At 42.9% G+C, this 26,428-nt stretch overlaps 1 protein-coding gene across 1 annotated transcript in view; it reads right to left on the reverse strand.

The window, feature by feature from the left end:
* The window catches only part of SNN (stannin), a 38,687-nt gene extending 12,617 nt beyond the window's left edge, over nucleotides 1-26,070 (reverse strand). Inside the window, exon 1 of the mRNA XM_053695008.1 lies at nucleotides 25,943-26,070. The gene's annotated coding sequence lies outside the window, so the exon portion shown is untranslated. The remainder of the gene's footprint in view (nucleotides 1-25,942) is intronic.
* Nucleotides 26,071-26,428: the final 358 nt, after the last annotated feature.

Genomic DNA, 26,428 nt, shown 5'->3' on the forward strand with positions numbered 1-26,428 from the left:
CCCAATTGTCTACACCTGGGATATGAACCGCAGAGATTAGACAGGAGCTGGATTCCGCCCAAACCAAAATTCGAGATACTTCTTTCATAGCCAGAGGACTGTGAGTCCCTCCTTGATGATTGATGTATGCCACAGTTGTGACATTGTCTGTCTGAAAACAAATGAACGATTCTCTCTTCAGAAGAGGCCAAAACTGAAGAGCTCTGAAAACTGCACGGAGTTCCAAGATATTGATCGGTAATCTCACCTCCTGAGATTCCCAAACTCCTTGTGCCGTCAGAGATCCCCACACAGCTCCCCAACCTGTGAGACTTGCATCTGTTGAAATTACAGTCCAGGTCGGAAGAACAAAAGAAGCCCCCTGAATTAAACGATGGTGATCTGTCCACCACGTTAGAGAGTGCCGAACAATCGGTTTTAAAGATATTAATTGATATATCTTCGTGTAATCCCTGCACCATTGGTTCAGCATACAGAGCTGAAGAGGTCGCATGTGAAAACGAGCAAAGGGGATCGCGTCCGATGCAGCAGTCATAAGACCTAGAATTTCCATGCATAAGGCTACCGAAGGGAATGATTGAGACTGAAGGTTTCGACAGGCTGTAATCAATTTAAGACGTCTCTTGTCTGTTAAAGACAAAGTCATGAACACTGAATCTATCTGGAAACCCAGAAAGGTTACCCTTGTTTGAGGAATCAAAGAACTTTTTGGTAAATTGATCCTCCAACCATGATCTTGAAGAAACAACACAAGTCGATTCGTATGAGACTCTGCTAAATGTAAAGACGGAGCAAGTACCAAGATATCGTCCAAATAAGGAAATACCACAATACCCTGTTCTCTGATTACAGACAGAAGGGCACCGAGAATCTTTGTGAAAATTCTTGGAGCTGTAGCAAGGCCAAACGGTAGAGCCACAAATTGGTAATGCTTGTCTAGAAAAGAGAATCTCAGGAACTGATAATGATCTGGATGAATCGGAATATGCAGATATGCATCCTGTAAATCTATTGTGGACATATAATTCCCTTGCTGAACAAAAGGCAATATAGTCCTTACAGTTACCATCTTGAACGTTGGTATCCTTACATAACGATTCAATAATTTTAGATCCAGAACTGGTCTGAAGGAATTCTCCTTCTTTGGTACAATGAAGAGATTTGAATAAAACCCCATCCCCTGTTCCGGAACTGGAACTGGCATAATTACTCCAGCCAACTCTAGATCTGAAACACAATTCAGAAATGCTTGAGCTTTCACTGGATTTACTGGGACATGGGAAAGAAAAAATCTCTTTGCAGGAGGTCTCATCTTGAAACCAATTCTGTACCCTTCTGAAACAATGTTCTGAATCCAAAGATTGTGAACAGAATTGATCCAAATTTCTTTGAAAAAACGTAACCTGCCCCCTACCAGCTGAACTGGAATGAGGGCCGTACCTTCATGTGAACTTAGAAGCAGGCTTTGCCTTTCTAGCAGGCTTGGATTTATTCCAGACTGGAGATGGTTTCCAAACTGAAACTGCTCCTGAGGACGAAGGATCAGGCTTTTGTTCTTTGTTGAAACGAAAGGAACGAAAACGATTGTTAGCCCTGTTTTTACCTTTAGACTTTTTATCCTGTGGTAAAAAAGTTCCTTTCCCACCAGTAACAGTTGAAATAATAGAATCCAACTGAGAACCAAATAATTTGTTTCCCTGGAAAGAAATGGAAAGTAGAGTTGATTTAGAAGCCATATCAGCATTCCAAGTCTTAAGCCATAAAGCTCTTCTGGCTAAGATAGCCAGAGACATAAATCTAACATCAACTCTAATAATATCAAAAATGGCATCACAGATGAAATTATTAGCATGCTGGAGAAGAATAATAATATCATGAGAATCACGATTTGTTACTTGTTGCGCTAGAGTTTCCAACCAAAAAGTTGAAGCTGCAGCAACATCAGCCAATGATATAGCGGGTCTAAGAAGATTACCTGAACATAGATAAGCTTTTCTTAGAAAAGATTCAATTTTTCTATCTAAAGGATCCTTAAACGAGGTACCATCTGATGTAGGAATGGTAGTACGTTTAGCAAGGGTAGAAATAGCCCCATCAACTTTAGGGATTTTGTCCCAAAATTCTAACCTGTCAGGCGGAACAGGATATAATTGCTTAAAACGTTTAGAAGGAGTAAATGAATTACCCAATCTATCCCATTCCTTAGCAATTACTGCAGAAATAGCATTAGGAACAGGAAAGACTTCTGGAATAACCGCAGGAGCTTTAAAAACCTTATCCAAACGTATAGAATTAGTATCAAGAGGACTAGAATCCTCTATTTCTAAAGCAATTAGTACTTCTTTAAGAAAAGAGCGAATAAATTCCATCTTAAATAAATATGAAGATTTATCAGCATCAATCTCTGAGACAGAATCCTCTGAACCAGAAGAGTCCAAAGAATCAGAATGATGGTGTTCATTTAAAAATTCATCTGTAGAGAGAGAAGATTTAAAAGACTTTTTACGTTTACTAGAAGGAGAAATAACAGACAAAGCCTTCTTTATGGATTCAGAAACAAAATCTCTTATGTTATCAGGAACATTCTGCACCTTAGATGTTGAGGGGACTGCAACAGGCAATGGTACATCACTAAAGGAAATATTATCTGCATTAACAAGTTTGTCATGACATTTAATACAAACAACAGCTGGAGGAATAGCTACCAAAAGTTTACAGCAGATACACTTAGCTTTGGTAGATCCAGCAGGCAGAGGTTTTCCTGTAGTATCTTCTGGCTCAGATGCAACGTGAGACATCTTGCAATATGTAAGAGAAAAAACAACATATAAAGCAAAATAGATCAAATTCCTTATAAGACAGTTTCAGGAATGGGAAAAAAATGCCAAACATCAAGCTTCTAGCAACCAGAAGCAAATGAAAAATGAGACTGAAATAATGTGGAGACAAAAGCGACGCCCATATTTTTTGGCGCCAAATAAGACGCCCACATTATTTGGCGCCTAAATGCTTTTGGCGCCAAAAATGACGCCACATCCGGAACGCCGACATTTTTGGCGCAAAATAACGTCAAAAAATGACGCAACTTCCGGCGACACGTATGACGCCGGAAACGGAAATGAATTTTTGCGCCAAAAAAGTCCGCGCCAAGAATGACGCAATAAAATGAAGCATTTTCAGCCCCCGCGAGCCTAACAGCCCACAGGGAAAAAAGTCAAATTTTTGAGGTAAGAAAAAATATGATAATTAAAGCATAATCCCAAATATGAAACTGACTGTCTGGAAATAAGGAAAGTTGAACATTCTGAGTCAAGGCAAATAAATGTTTGAATACATATATTTAGAACTTTATAAATAAAGTGCCCAACCATAGCTTAGAGTGTCACAGAAAATAAGACTTACTTACCCCAGGACACTCATCTACATGTTTGTAGAAAGCCAAACCAGTACTGAAACGAGAATCAGTAGAGGAAATGGTAAATATAAGAGTATATCGTCGATCTGAAAAGGGAGGTAAGAGATGAATCTCTACGACCGATAACAGAGAACCTTATGAAATAGACCCCGTAGAAGGAGATCACTGCATTCAATAGGCAATACTCTCCTCACATCCCTCTGACATTCACTGCACGCTGAGAGGAAAACCGGGCTCCAACTTGCTGCGGAGCGCATATCAACGTAGAATCTAGCACAAACTTACTTCACCACCTCCATCGGAGGCAAAGTTTGTAAAACTGATTTGTGGGTGTGGTGAGGGGTGTATTTATAGGCATTTTAAGGTTTGGGAAACTTTGCCCCTCCTGGTAGGAATGTATATCCCATACGTCACTAGCTCATGGACTCTTGTTAATTACATGAAAGAAATATAGCCACATTACAGGAAAAAATAATATCAAAGAGCATGACATTTTTCTTTACTTTATACAATTAAAATGTTATGGTGAACTACAGTTTTACCATTTGGTACTACAGAGGGCTGTGATACTACCCAGACAAGGCTTTAAACTAAGGAACATGGAAGTAAAAATAACGTTTCATGATTTAAATAGACTGTAGAATTAAAGGGACAGTCTAGGCCAAAATAAACTTTCATGATTCAGATAGGGCATGTAATTTTAAACAATTTTCCAATTTACTTTTATCACCAATTTTGCTTTGTTCTCTTGGTATTCTTAGTTGAAAGCTTAACCTAGGAGGTTCATATGCTAATTTCTTAGACCTTGAAGACCACCTCTTTCAGATTGCGTTTTAACAGTTTTTCACCACTAGAGGGTGTTAGTTCACATATTTTATATAGATAACACTGTGCTCGTGCACGTGAAGTAATCTGGGAGCAGGCACTGATTGGCTAGACTGCAAGTCTGTCAAAAGAACTGAAAAAAGGGGCAGTTTGCAAAGGCTTAGATACAAGATAATCACAGAGGTTAAAAGTATATTATTATAACTGTGTTGGTTATGCAAAACTGGGAAATTGGTAATAAAGGGATTATCTATCTTTTAAAACAATAAAAATTCTGGTGTAGACTGTCCCTTTAACTTGTTTTGTTCCTTTGCTAAAACTTCCATGAGACACCAACAAGTCTTGACCTCTCCAGAAACATTATGGCAGAGGAACTACTGAACTAATTAAAACAAAACTACTTCAAAACACTAATTCATATGAAACAACTAAGAAGTTAAATTTTAGGCTCACCAGACAGTCAAGAGGTTCAATATTAGCCTTACCAGACAGCCAAGAGGTTCAATATTAGCCTCACCAGACATCCAAGAAGTTCAATATTAGCCTCACCAGACAGCCAAGAAGTTCAATATTAGCCTCACCAGACAGCCAAGAAGTTCAATATTAGCCTCACCAGACAGCCAAGAAGTTCAATATTAGTCTCACCAGACAGCCAAGAAGTTTAATATTAGCCTCACGAGACAGCTAAGAAGTTCAATATTAGCCTCATGATTTAAATAGACCATCAAATTAACTTGTTCTGTTCCTTTGCTGAAACTTCCATGAGACACCAACAAGTCTTGACCTCTCTAGAAACATTATGGCAGAGGAACTACTGAACTAATTAAAACAAAACTACTTCAAAACACTAATCATCATGAAGCAGCTAAGAAGTTCAATTTTAGCCTCACCAGACAGCCAAGAGGTTCAATTTTAGCCTCACCAGACAGCCAAGAGGTTCAATATTAGCCTCACCAGACAGCCAAGAGGTTCAATATTAGCCTCACCAGACAGCCAAGAGGTTCAATATTAGCCTCACCAGACAGCCAAGAGGTTCAATATTAGCCTCACCAGACAGCCAAGAGGTTCAATATTAGCCTCACCAGACAGCCAAGAGGTTCAATATTAGCCTCACCAGACAGCCAAGAGGTTCAATATTAGCCTCACCAGACAGCCAAGAGGTTCAATATTAGCCTCACCAGACAGCCAAGAGGTTCAATATTAGCCTCACCAGACAGCCAAGAGGTTCAATATTAGCCTCACCAGACAGCCAAGAGGTTCAATATTAGCCTCACCAGACAGCCAAGAGGTTCAATATTAGCCTCACCAGACAGCCAAGAGGTTCAATATTAGCCTCACCAGACAGCCAAGAGGTTCAATATTAGCCTCACCAGACAGCCAAGAGGTTCAATATTAGCCTCACCAGACAGCCAAGAGGTTCAATATTACCCTCACCAGACAGCCAAGAGGTTCAATATTTCCCTCACCAGACAGCCAAGAGGTTCAATATTTCCCTCACCAGACAGCCAAGAGGTTCAATATTAGCCTCACCAGACAGCCAAGAGGTTCAATATTTGTGTTACGGACCGTTTTGCACACAAGGGGTTAATCCGCCGTTTAGAAGATCTTTCTTTCCAGAGACACAGGCACAGCTACTGCTGAACACCAAACTCCCGAATTGGAACCTCACGAATAGCTGCTAGCAGACGAACAGAAAAAGCATGCAAGCAGATTACACTCCTGGCAACCAGTCTCTAATGGGAGATTGGGACAAGTATAGTACATTAGCCAATCACAGTGACTCAGGCATAAACGCTCCCCTTGGTACCAGTAAACCCCTCCTCTCTATCCTGGAGATAATTGGGTAGAAATCCAGTTATCTCCATTGATAGAGGAAAGATGCCCTTTTACAGGATACAATAAAAATACATTACGTAAACAAGTAAACAATGGATTCCTTCCTGGCACCTAGCAGTCTGGACTCTGGAGGTGATGAAACAAGGTGAAAGCGTATCACCTAAACCTAATTACAGTAAACAATAGCTGATGCCAGGAAACCTGTCTCAGAAAATAGAGTTCAATTGCCATGGAGCCAAAGTCTTTCACATAGTCTTTCGTTATACAAATGGGCTCCATGGCATAGCTATCTGGGATATCACTGTTCAAATAGGGCAAGCACCGACGACCCAGCCTTCGTTTCCCTGCAGGGGAAAATCAAGCGTTTCAACATGGGGCCATAGTCTAAAGGCAGCAGGCGGGCAACCAGGCTCCTCCAATGCACAGTGGCGAGATTGGTCTTGTCACATCTCTCCCCTTTTCCAAACAGACTAACAGGGTATCTGACCTCCTGCCAGTCAGTGCCCTGGTTAGTCCAGCAACCCACCCACAAAACACAATCAGCAGTACAGCCCACCCACAATAAATGGTTACTACCTCTGGGTAGAGGAGAAACTTGTCCAGGTGCCTCACCACGGCTGTGCGGGGGACTGGTAGGCTGCCTTGGTGGATTGCTGAGTGGGCAGAGACCAGCGGTGCCAGCGCTACCACGGAAGTAGCCTGGTTGTGGGAGGGGGAGACCGACTGTCTCCCCTTTAGATACACAGCTCTGTTGCTGGAGGGGAAGACCGACTGTCTTCCCTTTGGCTAAACAGCCCTGTTGCTGGGGGACAGGATCGACCATCCCTACCCCCTCTGCTGTAAGTGCAGAGACCACGGTTCCATCTGCACGGTTGTGGGGCTTACTGTCTCCCCTGGGTATGTCAAGCTGTTGCTGGGGAGAGGGGTAACAAGCTCCTCTCCCATACATACTTCCAGCCACGGGGGGGGGGGGGGAGACCGACTGTCTCCGCTCCCAATACAGAGTCCTGCTACTGGGGAAAGGAGACTGGGCTCTCTATTCCCTGTAACACACACTGCTGTTGGGGAGCAGGACCGACCGTCTCTGCCCTTGGTAGCTCAGTCTGCCGCTGGGGACTAGAAACTGGGCTCCCAATTCCCTGCATATCATTCTGCTGCTGGAGGACAGGACCAACTGTCTCTGCCCCCTGTAACTCAGCCTGCCGCTGGGGAAGGGAGACTGGGCTCCCAATTCCCTGCAATTCACTCTGCTGCTGGGGGACAGGACCAACTGTCTTTGCCCCCTGTAACTCAGCCTGCTGCTGGGGAATGGAGACTGGGCTCCCAATTCCCTGCAATTCTCTCTGCCGCTGGGGGACAGGACCAACTGTCTCAGCCCCCTGTAACTCAGCCTGCGGCTGGGGAATGGAGACTAGGCTCCCAATTCCCTGCAGGACCGGTGGAGAGACCTCGGTCCCATCTCCACCGGCCACCTGGGGTCCTTCCCAGTAAATCTCCACAATATCTTCCCAGCTGAATGGGTCTGGATCTGGGTCGGTCACCTTGCTGTCCTGCTGAGCCTTCCCAATGGAGTGGAAGAGATCTTGGTAGTCCTACTCCAGTTCTCACTCCAGGGTTGCTAGGTGAGCCAGGTCTTGCTCTACCTCATGGGGGTCATCCCAGTCATGCCTAGCCTCCCTCTCGTAGGAAATGTCCTGAAGTCTGGTCTGCGCAGGGCTCCCGAAGTCAGGCTCTGCAAAGAACTCCCATAACAAGCCAGGACCATCAAACTCCTCTCCCTCTGGCTTGTCATGCTCGGCCGTCCAGGGTATATACTGTGCCATATACCACCAGAGCCCCTGGTAGGCATCCTCCAGCCATAGCTCCTGCCATACCCGTTGCTCTAGTTCCTTCACCCATTCCTCCAGGGGCTGCTCTCCCAGGAAGGGCATCCGCAGGGCCACTTGCTTCTGCAACCGCTGCTCTTCACTGTGGAGACTCTCACCCCGCTGGTATTGTACATTATCCAGGGCCTGGTACCAGATGCCTTTCCTTAATGCATCCCGGCCATCCAGGTCCTCCTCCTCGTATAACACTGCTGGTTCCATTCTGTTGCTTTTAGGGTCGCTGTACTGGGACATGCGTTGCCCCCAACTTGTAAATCCACAGAATGGTGTCTCTTGTAGCTGTCCTTCTGGCTGTGGGAACGATCCCGCCGCTTGCCACCAATTGTAACGGACGTTTTGCACACAAGGGGTTAAACCGCCGTTTAGTAGATCTTCCCTTCCAGAGACACAGGCACAGCCACTGCAGAACACCAACCTCCCGAATTGGAACCTCACGAATAGCTGCTAGCAGACGAACAGGAAAAGCACCCAAGCGGCTTACACTCCTGGCAATCAGTCTCTAACAGCATACAGTAAATCCTCCCAAAGACGAGACAAGGCTCCGTGTTGAGGGTCAAGTAGTGAACAGGAATCGCTTTTATTGAGGGCTACATGCCCGGTATTTATGCAGGTCTCCCACCTGGTGGACACCCCCCTAGGGGACCAGATGGGAGATTGGGGCAAGTATAGTACATTAGCCAATCAGTGACTCAGGCATAAACGCTCCCCTTGGTACCAGTAAACCCCTCCTCTCTATCCTGGAGATAATTGGGAAGAAATCCAGTTATCTCCATGGATAGAGGAAAGACGCCCTTTTACAGGATACAATAAAAATACATTATGTAAACAAGTAAACAATCAAACACAAGAAAACAATGGATTCCTTAGTGGCACCTAGCAGTCTGGACTCTGGAGGTGATTAAACAAGGTGAAAGTATCACCTAAACCTAATTACAGTAAACAATAGCTGATGCCAGGAAACCTGTCTCAGAAAATACAGTTCAATTGCCATGGAGCCAAAGTCTTTCACATAGTCTTGTTATATGAATGGGCTCCATGGCATAGCTATCTGGGGTATCACTGTTCAAATAGGGCAAGCACCGACGACCCGGCCTTCGTTTCCGAAAATCAAGCGTTTCAACATAGGGCCATAGTCTAAAGGCAGCAGGCGGGCAACCAGGCTCCTCCAATGCACAGCCAAGAGGTTCAATATTAGCCTCACCAGACAGCCAAGAGGTTCAATATTAGCCTCACCAGACAGCCAAGAGGTTCAATATTAGCCTCACCAGACAGCCAAGAGGTTCAATATTAGCCTCACCAGACAGCCAAGAGGTTCAATATTAGCCTCACCAGACAGCCAAGAGGTTCAATATTAGCCTCACCAGACAGCCAAGAGGTTCAATATTAGCCTCACCATACAGCCAAGAGGTTCAATATTAGCCTCACCAGACAGCCAAGAGGTTCAATATTAGCCTCACCAGACAGCCAAGAAGTTCAATATTAGCCTCAACACGATAGCCAAGAAGTTCAATATTAGCCTCACCAGACAGCCAAGAAGTTCAATATTAGCCTCACCAGACAGCTAAGAAGTTCAATATTAGCCTCACGAGACAGCCAAGAAGTTCAATATTAGCCTCACGAGACAGCCAAGAAGTTCAATATTAGCCTCACCAGACATTCAAGAAGTTCAATATTAGCCTTACCAGACAGCCCAGAAGTTCAATATTAGCCTTACCAGACAGCCAAGAAGTTCAATATTAGCCTTACCAGACAGCCAAGAAGTTCAATATTAGCCTCACCAGACAGCCAACACGTTAAATATTAGCCTCACCAGACAGCCAAGACGTTCAATATTAGCCTTACCAGACAGCCAAGACGTTCAGTATTAGCCTCACCAGACAGCCAAGAAGTTCAATATTAGCCTCACCAGACAGCCAAAAAGTTTAATTTTAACTAAATATTTCACAGGTAACTTGGGCTGGATTCAGAAACAACTAATAAAAAGAAAAAGAAAAAAAAAAGAGCTGAAAAGCTCAGAGTGAATTTGTGCGTCAAAGAACTTAAGTTTGTAATTCATCTTTTCTGCCTAGGAATGAGTTCCCCATGTCCCATTAGATCAGTGTGCTGGTTTTTGTGTTTCAAATCATCGGTCACTTAAGCTAAAGTAATACAGAACAAAAAAAAATAATATCTTACTAGTTACTCCATAATTGTGCATGAATACATAAAACAGATTGGTAGGCTGTAAGGAATAATTCTTAGCAAGTAAATGCGTTATGTACACTAAGTGCATAGAAAAAGAATGTTACAGAATTATTTAAGCTTATTTACATGACTGGTTTACAGATTTAAACTGCTTATGTGTATTAAACTGCTTTAACTATTTTGACACATTTTACCGTAGTTTAAATCCAAATCCTAACCTAGCTAAAATTACATAGTGATGGACTGATCAGTGCAGGAGCTGATTTGTATCTGACTTCCCTGCAAGCTCAACCCATTTTAATGGGTTGTGGTTCCAAATACCAAAACTAGCTATTTCATATATGAAAATGAACCTAAATAAGCTATTTTCATAAATTTTATACTCTGCAGCTGGTATAAAAGTCATTGGAAACAATTAGGGGGGAAAATTATGGTAAACTGTCCCTTTAAGTGAATTTAAAACCTTCATTTTGCATGGAGACCTTTAGCAATGCATCACTTATCTGGTATAGATGATATATAAAAATGTTTGGTGTCCCTTTAATTTTAAAGTATCAAGGATCTCAATAAAGTTAAACTATGGCGTTGGCATGTATTGTCATACCCAGCCTGACAGAGAAAAGTGTAGAGAATCCCTGGCCCAGTGTCTGGAACAGTTTTAGCTAAATAATAATTTGCATGTTGAATTACAGCTCATATTGGCAAATCACAAGCTGATGTCGTGCTAGAGAACATAAATATTATATATTTATAATATGGTGTCTTAAATATGGATCTGGCTTGTTAATACGGACGTGCGCCTGGTCAGTCAAATAAGGGTTAAAACTGGAGGTCTATTTTGCATGTGCCTTAAACTTGTGCAAAAATTTGGAAAATGGTGTTTATTACACTTTTTGTTCAAATAAATCTGGTGGCAGAATGAACCAAATGTTGCAGTGTGCAATTCTGTTATTTGTTTCTCTAACGAATTCCAAAGTTTTGCACGTCGTATCCGCAATGCATGCAGTGAACAATGGACCTTAAATCTTACATAAGTCAGTGGCCAAATCATGGTACTTTAGCTTTGCATAAAGTGATTTAGCAGATAAGCAGGGTGACGTTTTGGCAAATAATTCGGCCAATGCCTATAGAAGATTACTATAGGCCTATGAACCAAAATAAAGCTCCTTTTTTAATATACGTTACAGACATTTTGTTTTTATGCCCTAGTCAGATTCTATAGGCTGCACAATCTACATTTAAAGTGATCTGACACACAAAGATTTTGTTTTGCGACTCAGACAGAATATAACATTTTTTTTTACGTTTCCAATTTACTTTACTGGATTATCTATCTTTTTAAACAATAAATATTCTGGAGTAGACTGTCCCTTTAAATAAAATCTACCACTTAGTGTTCCCTGGTGTTTTTAAAATAAAAATAAAAAAGGGGCTGGTTTTAATTATTCGTTATGCAGACATACAATGAATATAGCCATCTTAGTGTTGACTGTATGTATGTAACAGATATGCTTTCCAGATGATTTCATGCGAATCAACATGCAGTTTTAATTACTTTTTAAAAATAAAGCGCTGTATCCTAATTTCAAGATATATTTTTGGTAATTGACCAAAATAAGCATTTTACTTATTTGTTGCTTGGTGAACGCAATAGCATTTAAAGGGACAGTCATGTCAAAAATAAACTTTTATGATTCAGATAGGGCATGCCATTTTAAACAACTTTCCAATTGACTTTTACCATCGAATTTGCTTTGTTCTCTTGGTATTCTTAGTTGAAAGCTAAACCTAGGTAGGCTCATAGGCTAATTTCTAAGTGCTTGAAGGTCACCTCTTAGCTCAGTAAATTGTTCACAGTTAGACACTGCTAGTTCATGTGTGTCATATAGATAACATTGTACTCGCTGATGTGGAGTTATTATGAATCACCAAATAGTGATTGCCAAACTGCAAACCACATAGGGTTACATACTGTACATTTTATTAACAGAATCGCCTTTTACATTTATAACTAATCTTTCACAACTAAAGAATGCCCTTATATCTGGGGAGGTGTTGCTTATTTCTGTACTTTAAAAAAATGTATCTAACCATAAATACAGACCGTCCCTGCCATAATGTGGTCATGAAATTAAAGGGAACCCCCTAAAAGGTGACAAGTTTTTTTCATTTTAAAAACTTACCTTTGATATTAATAGGAAGATCACATATTATTGAAGAAAAACATTTAAAAAAATAAATAAAAAATGTAACATTCATTTGAAACAATAAATGATAAAGATTCTACATTTGTCTGAAGCAGTGGTTTTAAACAAATGCATCAAAGCTCTCATCCGTTTCCTGTGTCGCTACTTGGGCACCTCTATAGATTCAACATCAGTGGTAAGGGGGGGGGGTTGAGGTATTCTTGATTCCCATTATCAATTTATAACCAGAGGCTCCAGCACATCAAGGTTGAATTATTATTCCTTCAATATGGTCTGGCATGTTAAGGTTTAAAGGATTACTTTCTGTTATAATTTTTAAGCTAAACAACTAACATATTAAAGTTAATAAACATTAATTAAAACCTACTGACCTATATTTTCTCCAAAACGAAGTTTCATAACGTTCTAAAAGTTATATCTTTTATTCACCGATGATGTCACGTTATCCTGCCCACTATTTTCAGCACTGAGTGTTCAAAATACTTAAACCAATAACTTTGTGTTTAAAGCGCCATTTTGTAAGCGGATTGGTACAGAGCAAAGGATACCCACGGAGTGGGTTTGGAAAACAATTAAATTTGCAGACAAGATTTCTGATATACGGTAGAGATATGTTAATGAAATGCTATTGATAAAAAGCGTATTTGGGGTAGTTAGTTAGTAACAGGCATAGAAAATATTTACTTACAGTGGCCCTTTAAAGAAAGTATTTCAGCACTGCAGAAACTAAATACAAAATACTTATTTTCAAATAACTTAAATATTAAAGAAACATTGTACTCAAACAAGCAATTTACTATAGTTGATTGTAATCCAAGCAGCAAGGAAGCCCTTTCAATTGGGCTGAGAACTCTCTCCAGCTCCCCACATAAGGCTGATTTCTACTGAGGCCTCTTGTTACATAGCGTTTTATAGCAAACTAGTCCTAAAGCCCGTTCACATGGGCCATGTTGTGCAGTGCAGTACAGCAGTCTCTCTCTCTCGTATGTGATCCTCGCGCTGCTGTTTCGATTGCGGAGGTGCGCGTGCGAGGTCGGGTGGGTGCGCATGCGAAGGTCTATGCTCAGCTGTGCGCTACTTAAACTACGGAGGTGCGCATGCAGGGATCCAAGGCCAAGTGTTTGTCTGAAGCCGTCATGCGCCGTAGAGACAAACACTTGGCCTTTTATAATATAGGATACTGCTGTAGTAAAATTGTTAGTAGATGGTGGTTTCAGAGGGTAAAAACATATTTCAAATGAGAAAATAAAAGTAGATTAGTTATGTGTAAATGGGGAGAAAATTTTACAGTGCTATATTCATTTAAAGTACTTTATAACAATATTTCCATCTTCTTTGTAAATATCAGCATTTAAGTGCAGAGTTGCAAAAGAACTGCAGACTAAATGTTTTTTATTTCATTTAATAAAACATACTGCTGGGAATTAAATGTTTTATGTCATTTTAATAGCACATCTGAAGTCTAAAACAGCCATAGTTTTAGTTTGCTCACCCCAGATGCGCAACCAAATGTTAAAAACAAATTCCTTATCTGTGTGAAATGCTGTCACATGCGAATAACTGTTGGAACAACTGCCTCACTCAGATGTCAGGCAGATTACAAACTTGAGAATAAGTTAACCATTTTGCTACCAGAGAGGATTAAAATGCGTTGCTACAAAAGCTACTGTTCCTTTTCTGGGAGCCTAAGGGTTAAATGTTATTTCAGATTAGCATGTTGCATGGTCCTGCCTGGTAACTGTCCCTTTATCTCATGCAGCTGCAGGACAAATTATCACTAAACTGATATTTCACTTTCTAAAAATGAAAGTTATAAGCTGTGCATAACCAATACTAATGTTTATAAGGGCATTCTAATGCTCTAAATGGTGAACGTTTTTTCTTCTTTTTCATTACCAACTCATTATGGGCATTTCCATGTCCAACAATGGTGTTAAACACATAGGCAAGGTCTCAATCTAGATTAGTAAACATTACAGGCCACAAACAGAAAATGGCTTGTGATTGCAAGCTATGTGCTCGAAATGTGCAGAATAAATCATGAACGTACAATGCAAAGATTTTTATTTTTTTTAATAAGCATAAAGATGTTACGGAATTTAAAGGGACATAATACTCATATGCTAAATCACTTGAAACTGATGCAGTATAACTGTAAAAAGCTGAGGAAAATATCACCTGAGCATCTCTATTTAAAAAAGGAAGATATTTTACATCTTAACTTCCTCAGCTCACCATAGTAAGTGCTGTGTAAAAAGTTATACTCAGCTGCAGGTAAAAAAAAAAAAAAAAAAAAAAGAATAAATAAACTGCAGCCAATCAGCATCAGCAGTGCTGAGGTCATGAACTCTTTTAGTGTGATCTCATGAGATTTTATAGTAAACTTCCTTAAGCTGAATAGGGAAATAATATAAGTGTGCACGAAAGCTCGCTCCTTCCGCTGTCCCGGGACAGACATACTGATCTGTTGCTTAGAAGTCCTTTACAATGTGAGGTGGCTACTGAGGAACTTTTGAGGTAAAATATCTTTCTTTTTTACATAGAGATGTTCAGGTGATATTTTGTAGTCAGCTTTTTACAGCTATGTTGCATCACTTTCAAGTGTTTCAACATTTGGGTATTATGGCTCTTTCAAGGAATATGAAACCAAAAGAATATTATTTTGTGTTTCTAGCCATCTAGTACACTTGCAAATAGATAATATTCTTGCAAAACAGCTGTTCTATACTGCTCCAATCACGTGCATGCTCCTGATCTTCCAATCCTGCTTTTCGTAAAAGATACTACTAGAGAACAAAGAAAATTTTGATAATAGAAGTAAATTAGAAAGTTGTTTAAAACCACTGCTCTTTCTGGGGTTTAATGTGCCTTAGTTTTTCTATTTGCAGTAAATACTCGTTCAAATACTCAATTATCAGAACTGTTTTGATCTTGCAGTGTTTTTGCAGGGTCTCAGACATATTCTGTTTCACTTTCTTTTTGTTCTATCATGTTACTTAATGTGTTAGAGTATTTTAGGATTGAGCTACTTCTTGCATATTACTATTTGTCTAACCCTTGTAAAGGGGTTAAACACAGTTAAAATCAGCTCCAGAACATACACTACTGGGAGCTAGCTGAGCACATGTAGAGAACCAATGAAAAGAGGCATATGCAAGTAGTCACCAATCACCATCTTGCTCTCAGCCTACCTAAGTATGCTTCTCAACCAAGAACACCAAGAGAACAAAGCACATTTGAATAAAAGTCAATTGAAAAAGTCTCTTACATTGGCATGTTCTATCTAATCCATGAAAGTTACATTTTAGGTTCCTTTAAGCTTTACCAAGACAGGAAATATTATAGAATTAATGACTTCTAGCGGCTTCCAAACTCTGAGATTCTAGTTATTAAGTTTTCCTCTAGAAAAGCCCCTAATGATCACAGCAGAAGATAGTAAAACTCTCATTTTGTTTATTCCATGGACGTAGAGATTTTTCTTATGTAGATTCCATTTGTTTAACCTAATTACAGTAAAAGGGAATTTCATTTACCTTTATATTGGTGTATGAAATAACCGTTTTTGTCTATTGAAAACACTACCTATACTGAGCACTATATGGCAGCCGATTGCAAGATTATCCATTGCAGGAGCACTATATGGCAGCCGATGGAAAGATTATCCATTGCAGGAGCACTATTTCCTGTCATATCGTGCTCCAGACACGTACCTAAGTATCGCCTCAACAAAGAATACCATGAGAACAAAGCAAATATTTGGGGTTTCACATCCTTTTAAGCTTTTTTTTTTTTCCCCAAGCAAAAATATATTTGACATATGTGCTGCTCCAACATACACGACAGAACAATTTTGAGTACAACGTCCCTTTATTAACCACATACTGTACAACACCAGGATTTCAGCGAGACAGACTCTGAGGTTACAACAGAGAAACACACAGCCCCATAAAGCCAGAACATGCCGACTAATATTTCACACAAACCCTGCCTGAATGTCAGCCAACAAGGGACAGCACCCAAGGGAATTTAATCCTGGCGTGGACGCACTGCCAAACAACTCAACGAGAGACTGAGTACAGCAGCGCATGACATTGGTTTTGCAAATGACCGAACAATCCTTTATTTCACAGTTTTATTAAAATAAAAAGTCTCAAATCACAAACATCCCTCTGACTGCACAAAGCAAACCTGTGCAAAGCTCTACGCCTTTATAAGCCTGGATGCATTCATGTAAAGATCTAGTTAGGCCGCAGTGCTTGACAAATCTGTTTAAAAATTAGGAGCCAGTAAGAATATTTAGCAGCCAGGAATGTTTTTAGGAGCCAGACAGTTGGGTTTGTACATAGATATATGGAGAATAACCCAAAAAGTTAGGAGCCAGGGGTAAAATTCTAGGAGCCAGTGGCTCCCAGGCTCCTGGATTTGTCGAGCCCTGAGTTAGGGTTTTGGTTAGTTAAAGCAGGGCTCGACAAACCCAGTAGCCAGGAAGCTACTTCTGGAATTTTACCCCTGGCTCCTGACGGTTTTGTTATTCTCCACATATCTATATACAAATATCACTGTCTGGCTCCTAAATATTCTTACTGACTCCTAAATTTTACACAGATTTGTCGACCCCCGAGTTAAGAGATATTAAAGTGCCATAAAACAGGTTGAGATCTGTGCATATCCTAAAAGGGCTAATTAATTAAAAATGGTTTGCATAAAAAAAATGTTTAAAATTGCTGGCAAGTATTTTAAAATAATTTTCAAAAGCTGCCTGGATCAGCTAACTCCACCCCTCTTACCAGTGTTTAGACACAGGCATTGTATTTCTACTGAGTTCACAGCTTCTAGGCTGCTCCAGCAGATAATCCCTATTCACATTTGCATTTTACCAAAGCAACAATAGATAAAGCCCTAAAAGGAATTGTGTGGGGGGAGTTAGAGCTGTACAATTCAGAAACTAAAAAGAAAGGGTTAATGACAAGGCACTGCAGTATACATTTGCAGGTAAAGTAATTAAAGTACATATTATATTTTGTCTCTATCCAACTTGTTTTATGTCCCTTTAAACCACTTTGTATATGTGCATATGTAAAGCATATTAATCACTGTATTGTGAAACCCTGTATTAAATTTTTTTTTATCTTAAAAGCCTTCAAAACTATGATTTTGCAAGTAATATTTACTTTACAGTACAAAGAATACACCCCTTAGAGAGACTCCTGTGTAGGTTTATTTTATCTCCTCTGTTGTGGCCAGTTAGAAATAGATATTTATGAGCTGCTGCACTAATTAATTCAACGAGTCAGGATACTCACAAAAATGATGGCATAAACGTATGCCTCACTAGACAGGACGGGACCTTAGTCGCCCGCCAGACGGACCAATGGAAAGATAGATCCGGAACTCCAGGGTCCAATCCGCAGGTACAGGAGGTAGAATCGTCAGAGGAACGGGTAGCCCGTGATAGGACCAATTGCTGTTAGCTCTTATTATGAGTGGCGGGTAACCGGACCAACCGGTTACCCCCCACTCATACTAAGAGCTAACAGCAATTGGTCCTATCACGGGCTACCCGTTCCTCTGACGATTCTACCTCCTGTAGCTGCGGATTGGACCCTGGAGTTCCGGATCTATCTTTCCATTGGTCCATCTGGCGGGCGACTAAGGTCCCGTCCTGTCTAGTGAGGCATACGTTTATGCCATCATTTTTGTGAGTATCCTGACTCGTTGTGTGTGCTGTCTCCTGCCCTTACCACTGTACTACGATACTGTCCCATAAGGTGCCTCTCTTTTTTCTGCTTCTACAGACTTTTACAACTATTCCTCTCCAAGAGTGCTGCCGTATCATATTGGTTGCTGGCTGTTCCAGGAACTTCGCTTTCCCTGAGATTGTTATCTAAGCTGGGTCCTGTTCATCAGCTGTGCGCACCTCCATAGGATTCATCCTTTATTATCTGCACTAATTAATTAACCAATCATTGTATAGAACATTGAAGAAGGGTTCTGGGTTGTGCAGGATATACGCCCGTCTCTCTATGGGTAGTGGAAATAACATACTTTCCAGAGGTAACTAACAGGAAAAGTGACAAAATAAGCAAATTACAAATAAACATTTTGTGGTATTTTGTGTCTAATTTCCCTTTAAAAGTTTTTAATTTTTATGTATCTGCTAATGAAAATGTCAGGTTTAGAGGAGATTGTAAAATTCAAAATTCAAAAAATGCCAACAGCTTTTTTTGGCACAAACTTGTTGGCAAACGCTCTGTGAAACACAAGGGAGGTCTTGTGTCAGCTCCAGTCACAGTTAAATCTTAAACGAACTGCAACAATGTGATTTGAAGGACATTAATATGGTCACCGAAAACTCACAAAAGCAGTTTCTAATAGTCTGTTCTCTTGCTACAATTAATAATGTATCACTCAGATGTTATACTTAAAGGGACATAAAACAGGTTGAGATCTGTACATACCCTAAAAGGGCTAATTAAAAATAGTTTTCATTAAACAAATGTTTAAGGACACTGAACCCGAATTTTTTCTATTGTGATTCAGATAGAGCATAAAATTTTAAGCAACTTTCTAATTTACTCCTATTATCAAATTCTTTTCATTCTCTTGGTATCCTTATTTGAAATGCAAGAATGTAAGTTTAGATGCCGGCCCATTTTTGGTGAACACACTGTGTTCTTGCTGATTGGTGCAGAAATTCATCCACCAATAAACAAGTGCTTTCCATGGTTCTGAACAAAAAAAATAGCTTAGATGCCTTCTTTTTCAAATAAAGAAAGCAAGAGAACAAAGAAAAATTGATAATAGGAGTAAATTAGAAAGTTCTTTAAAATTGCATGCTCTTTCTGAATCACAAAAGAAAATATTTGGGTTCAGTGTCCCTTTAATGGCGAGGCACTGCAGTATAAATTTGCAAGTAATTAAAGTGCATATTATATTTTGTCTCTATCCCAACTTGTTTTATGTCCCTTTAATACAAGCTACAAATAATAAGTGATAAGGAATTATTTGCTCTTGTGCAACTCGTACAAAGTAAAACACAACCTCATACAGCAGAAAAAAATGGTACCTGATTCTCAGTCCACAGCATCAGACAGATCTCTCATTAAAGGGACAGTCAAGTCCAAAAAAAACTTTCATTTTTCAAATAGGGCATGTAATTTTAAACAACTTTCCAATTTACTTTTATCAACAATTTTGCTTTGTTCTCTTGGTATTCTTAGTTGAAAGCAAACCTAGGAAGGCACATATGATAATTTCTAAGCCCTTGAAGGCCGCCTCTATTTTATTTACTTTTCACAGCAGGGGAGAGCAAGTTCATGTAGGCCATATAGATAGCATTGTGATCACGCCCGTGGCTAGTGACAGACACTGCACTAATTGGCTAAATTGCAAGTCAATAGATAATAACTAAAAGTCATGTGATTAGGGGCGGTCAGAAGATGCTTAGATACAAGTTAGTCACAGAAGTAAAAAGTGTATTAATATAACAGTGTTGGTTTTGCAAAACTGGGGAATGGGTAATAAAGGGATTATCTATCTTTTTAAACAACAAAAATTCTGGTGTTGACTGTCCCTTTAAGTTCTGTTTATCTCTGGGTCCAGCAACATTTAAATGAAACAAAGAGGTGAGACAGCAACTAGAAAGGAAACAGTTTTGTTATCCATTTGGATTATCCGCCTATGTCCTACACCCAGACGCAAGACAAAAGAGTACAAATGTGTAAACCAGAAGCAGATGCTGCCTGTCAGACGCTCAGCTCTCAGTATCACATATCCTCAGAATGATCAGCACACGGAGCAATGTCTGGATCCCAACAGATTGAAACTAGATCTAGAGGAAATCCCTGATTTGATATCCAAGCCACATGCAGAGAAAAGGAAAACAACTGGCAGATTCCAACCTCTTATCCAGGCATCAGAAGACTGATGTAAAGAATATATATGATCCTCAACACACTTAAAGGGATATCAAACACACATTTTTTTCTTTCATGATTCAGACAGAACATGCAATTTTAAATAACTTTCTAATTTACTTCTAGTAGTGATTTTTCTTCATTTTTTAGGAATCTTAGATTGAAAAGCAGGGTTGTATGCGTAGGAGCCGGCCCATTTCTAGAGCCCTATATGGCCGCAGTTTGGCATTAATGTTACCCATCTGCAAGACCACTAGAGGGCAGAACTATTTCCTGCTGTGTAGTGCACCAGATGACTACCTAGGTATCTCCTAAACACAGAATAGCACAGGAACAAAGCAAATTTGATAATAGAAGTAAATCGGAAACTTTTTTTAAATGGTCTGTTCTATCTGAATCACAAAAGAACATTTTTGGGGTTCATATCCCTTTAACTCCTTGACTACCTGAGAGAACCCTAACTTACTGCACAGCAATGCATTGCAGCCAAGAGGACAAATAAAATGTCTTATCTACAAATGTGTATAGAAGGTATAGAAGGGCAGAATATATATTGTACAATATGTGCCATGACATTGAATATTCAGATACAAAAGACTCTCCTGATACATAAGGATCTAGAAACTTCAACCAAGCTTACAAACCTTAGCGTTGGCTAAGGTGCCCAAATGGTGTCAGATGGAGTCAGTAGGGCTTATGCATATGAATATACAGCAGCAAACCAAGAGAATATGGTTATGAGTCAGCGCTCAGTAAAACCTGAGGATTTGTCATGTACTGACCCAAATATAACCGACAAAAGCATCACATGTTACCCACTTGAAAGGCCGTGATTTTATGGGGTTCTTTGATTCTATTAATCTGCCCCTGTGAAGAAAACCACTTGTAGTTAATCTGAGGAAGGAACCAAGGTAAAAACCTCTAAACTGAGACCAGCAGATAGTCTGACATTATAAAAAATTGTATTCTAGTAGTTTTGTGATTACAGATCCCAAAACTATATGTTATTTGCTTTATCAAAACAGTTATAATCATAACAAGGAAACAGTTTAGGAGATCACCCAAACTGCAGATATTGTGTATGAAGCGAAGTGGGAGAATTTCCTGGTATATCACAGCTGCACAGTGTGTTTTACAGCTACATAATCACTGCACCCAATCTAGAGTAATTGTCCAAGCTGCACCCATCACCCATCCCTGCTGCACCCCATCACCCTGCACTCAGCCCAGGAAAGCTCTGGTACTGGATCTGTAGCAACCATCACCCTTGCACTCAGCCTGGCACTGGATCTGCTGCACCCATCACCCTGCACTCAGCCTGGCACTGGCCCTGCTGCACCCATCGCCCTGCATTCAGCCTGGCACTGGATCTGCTGCACCTATCACCCTACATTCAGCCTGGCATTAGATCTGCTGCACCCAGCCTGGCACTGGATCTGCTGCACCCATCACCCTACATTCAGCCTGGCACTGGCCCTGCTGCACCCATCACCCTGCACTCAGCCTGGCACTGGCCCTGCTGCACCCATCGCCCTGCATTCAGCCTGGCACTGGATCTGCTGCACCTATCACCCTACATTCAGCCTGGCATTAGATCTGCTGCACCCAGCCTGGCACTGGATCTGCTGCACCCATCACCCTACATTCAGCCTGGCACTGGATCTGCTGCACCTATCACCCTGCACTCAGCCTGGCATTAGATTTTCTGCACCTATCACCCTGCACTCAGCCTGGCATTAGATTTGCTGCACCCATCACCCTGCACTCAGCCTGGCACTGGATCTGCTGCACCCATCACCCTGCACTCAGCCTGGCATTAGATTTGCTGCACCCATCACCCTGCACTCAGCCTGGCATTAGATTTGCTGCACCTATCACCCTGCACTCAGCCTGGCATTAGATTTGCTGCACCTATCACCCTGCACTCAGCCTGGCATTAGATTTGCTGCACCTATCACCCTGCACTCAGCCTGGCATTAGATTTGCTGCACCTATCACCCTGCACTCAGCCTGGCACTGGATCTGCTGCACCCATCACCCTGCACTCAGCCTGGCATTAGATTTGCTGCACCCATCACCCTGCACTCAGCCTGGCATTAGATTTGCTGCACCTATCACCCTGCACTCAGCCTGGCATTAGATTTGCTGCACCTATCACCCTGCACTCAGCCTGGCATTAGATTTGCTGCACCTATCACCCTGCACTCAGCCTGGCACTGGATCTGCTGCACCTATCACCCTGCACTCAGCCTGGCACTGGATCTGCTGCACCCATCACCCTGCACTCAGCCTGGCATTAGATTTGCTGCACCCATCACCCTGCACTCAGCCTGGCATTAGATTTGCTGCACCCATCACCCTGCACTCAGCCTGGCATTAGATTTGCTGCACCTCTCACCCTGCACTCAGCCTGGCATTAGATTTGCTGCACCCATCACCCTGCACTCAGCCTGGCATTAGATTTGCTGCACCTCTCACCCTGCACTCAGCCTGGCATTAGATTTGCTGCACCCATCACCCTGCACTCAGCCTGGCATTAGATTTGCTGCACCCATCACCCTGCACTCAGCCTGGCACTGGATCTGCTGCACCCATCACCCTGCACTCAGCCTGGCATTAGATTTGCTGCACCCATCACCCTGCACTCAGCCTGGCATTAGATTTGCTGCACCCATCACCCTGCACTCAGCCTGGCATTAGATTTGCTGCACCCATCACCCTGCACTCAGCCTGGCATTAGATTTGCTGCACCTCTCACCCTGCACTCAGCCTGGCATTAGATTTGCTGCACCTCTCACCCTGCACTCAGCCTGGCATTAGATTTGCTGCACCCATCACCCTGCACTCAGCCTGGCATTAGATTTGCTGCACCTCTCACCCTGCACTCAGCCTGGCATTAGATTTGCTGCACCCATCACCCTGCACTCAGCCTGGCACTGGATCTGCTGCACCCATCACCCTGCACTCAGCCTGGCATTAGATTTGCTGCACCTCTCACCCTGCACTCAGCCTGGCATTAGATTTGCTGCACCTATCACCCTGCACTCAGCCTGGCATTAGATTTGCTGCACCTATCACCCTGCACTCAGCCTGGCATTAGATTTGCTGCACCTATCACCCTGCACTCAGCCTGGCATTAGATTTGCTGCACCTATCACCCTGCACTCAGCCTGGCATTAGATTTGCTGCACCTCTCACCCTGCACTCAGCCTGGCATTAGATTTGCTGCACCCATCACCCTGCACTCAGCCTGGCATTAGATTTGCTGCACCCATCACCCTGCACTCAGCCTGGCATTAGATTTGCTGCACCCATCACCCTGCACTCAGCCTGGCATTAGATTTGCTGCACCTCTCACCCTGCACTCAGCCTGGCATTAGATTTGCTGCACCTCTCACCCTGCACTCAGCCTGGCATTAGATTTGCTGCACCTATCACCCTGCACTCAGCCTGGCATTAGATTTGCTGCACCCATCACCCTGCACTCAGCCTGGCATTAGATTTGCTGCACCTCTCACCCTGCACTCAGCCTGGCATTAGATTTGCTGCACCTCTCACCCTGCACTCAGCCTGGCATTAGATTTGCTGCACCTCTCACCCTGCACTCAGCCTGGCATTAGATTTGCTGCACCTATCACCCTGCACTCAGCCTGGCATTAGATTTGCTGCACCTATCACCCTGCACTCAGCCTGGCATTAGATTTGCTGCACCCATCACCCTGCACTCAGCCTGGCATTAGATTTGCTGCACCCATCACCCTGCACTCAGCCTGGCATTAGATTTGCTGCACCTATCACCCTGCACTCAGCCTGGCACTGGATCTGCTGCACCTATCACCCTGCACTCAGCCTGGCACTGGATCTGCTGCACCCATCACCCTGCACTCAGCCTGGCATTAGATTTGCTGCACCCATCACCCTGCACTCAGCCTGGCATTAGATTTGCTGCACCCATCACCCTGCACTCAGCCTGGCATTAGATTTGCTGCACCCATCACCCTGCACTCAGCCTGGCATTAGATTTGCTGCACCTCTCACCCTGCACTCAGCCTGGCATTAGATTTGCTGCACCTATCACCCTGCACTCAGCCTGGCACTGGATCTGCTGCACCTATCACCCTGCACTCAGCCTGGCACTGGATCTGCTGCACCCATCACCCTGCACTCAGCCTGGCATTAGATTTGCTGCACCCATCACCCTGCACTCAGCCTGGCATTAGATTTGCTGCACCCATCACCCTGCACTCAGCCTGGCATTAGATTTGCTGCACCCATCACCCTGCACTCAGCCTGGCATTAGATTTGCTGCACCTCTCACCCTGCACTCAGCCTGGCATTAGATTTGCTGCACCTCTCACCCTGCACTCAGCCTGGCATTAGATTTGCTGCACCTATCACCCTGCACTCAGCCTGGCATTAGATTTGCTGCACCCATCACCCTGCACTCAGCCTGGCATTAGATTTGCTGCACCTCTCACCCTGCACTCAGCCTGGCATTAGATTTGCTGCACCTCTCACCCTGCACTCAGCCTGGCATTGGATTTGCTGCACCTCTCACCCTGCACTCAGCCTGGCATTAGATTTGCTGCACCTATCACCCTGCACTCAGCCTGGCATTAGATTTGCTGCACCTATCACCCTGCACTCAGCCTGGCATTAGATTTGCTGCACCCATCACCCTGCACTCAGCCTGGCATTAGATTTGCTGCACCCATCACCCTGCACTCAGCCTGGCATTAGATTTGCTGCACCTATCACCCTGCACTCAGCCTGGCACTGGATCTGCTGCACCTATCACCCTGCACTCAGCCTGGCACTGGATCTGCTGCACCCATCACCCTGCACTCAGCCTGGCATTAGATTTGCTGCACCCATCACCCTGCACTCAGCCTGGCATTAGATTTGCTGCACCCATCACCCTGCACTCAGCCTGGCATTAGATTTGCTGCACCTCTCACCCTGCACTCAGCCTGGCATTAGATTTGCTGCACCCATCACCCTGCACTCAGCCTGGCATTAGATTTGCTGCACCTCTCACCCTGCACTCAGCCTGGCATTAGATTTGCTGCACCCATCACCCTGCACTCAGCCTGGCATTAGATTTGCTGCACCCATCACCCTGCACTCAGCCTGGCATTAGATTTGCTGCACCTCTCACCCTGCACTCAGCCTGGCATTAGATTTGCTGCACCCATCACCCTGCACTCAGCCTGGCATTAGATTTGCTGCACCCATCACCCTGCACTCAGCCTGGCATTAGATTTGCTGCACCTCTCACCCTGCACTCAGCCTGGCATTAGATTTGCTGCACCTCTCACCCTGCACTCAGCCTGGCATTAGATTTGCTGCACCTCTCACCCTGCACTCAGCCTGGCATTAGATTTGCTGCACCTCTCACCCTGCACTCAGCCTGGCATTAGATTTGCTGCACCCATCACCCTGCACTCAGCCTGTTATTGGATCTGTAGCACCCATCACCCAGCCTGGAGGTAAATCTGCTGCACCCTGTGACCTGTATCCAGCCAGGGGTCGGCTCCGCTTTTGTGCCCACCACTCAGCTTTTAAATCGGACTGCTGTTCTGCTGCTTTACTAATCGCCTATCACCAATAAGGAAGATGCTCAGTTACTGCTGGGGGCTCTTGGTATTGGAGCTGAAGGCAGCGCTCACTTACCCAGTGAATATCAGCCCCGCCGGTCCTCAGTTCGCCCCTCACAGCACGGCCGCATCCTCCCCGCACACACCGCAACAAAACCCCACTGCCTCATCTGCATAACATCGCCCCTTTACTTATAGACTCCGCTGTCGTCACCACCAGCAGGCAACCTATCACATTTGAGCATGCACGCTCGACTTAGCAACAGCTGCAGGGAGGGAACATGGAAACTGAGCTTGCATGTCACGTGACGCAGGGCATGTGATAGGAGTCATCAGTATGTGGGCACTAAATCACCATAATAACAGCAATGCCCAGGTCTAGCTGGCACCCTGGTACTAGGTGCTCACTTTATGAGAATAAAAACAAGTGTCTCAGTAAATAAACAAGCTGAGACAGAACACTGAACAAGAATTCATTAAAGAGGCAACTGTAGTACTGTAACATTACAGTAATATGCTAAGTAATAGCGCAGACATAATGCAGCAAAACACATCAACAGTA

Source organism: Bombina bombina, chromosome 11 (assembly GCF_027579735.1).
Source record: "Bombina bombina isolate aBomBom1 chromosome 11, aBomBom1.pri, whole genome shotgun sequence".
NCBI lineage: Eukaryota > Metazoa > Chordata > Amphibia > Anura > Bombinatoridae > Bombina > Bombina bombina.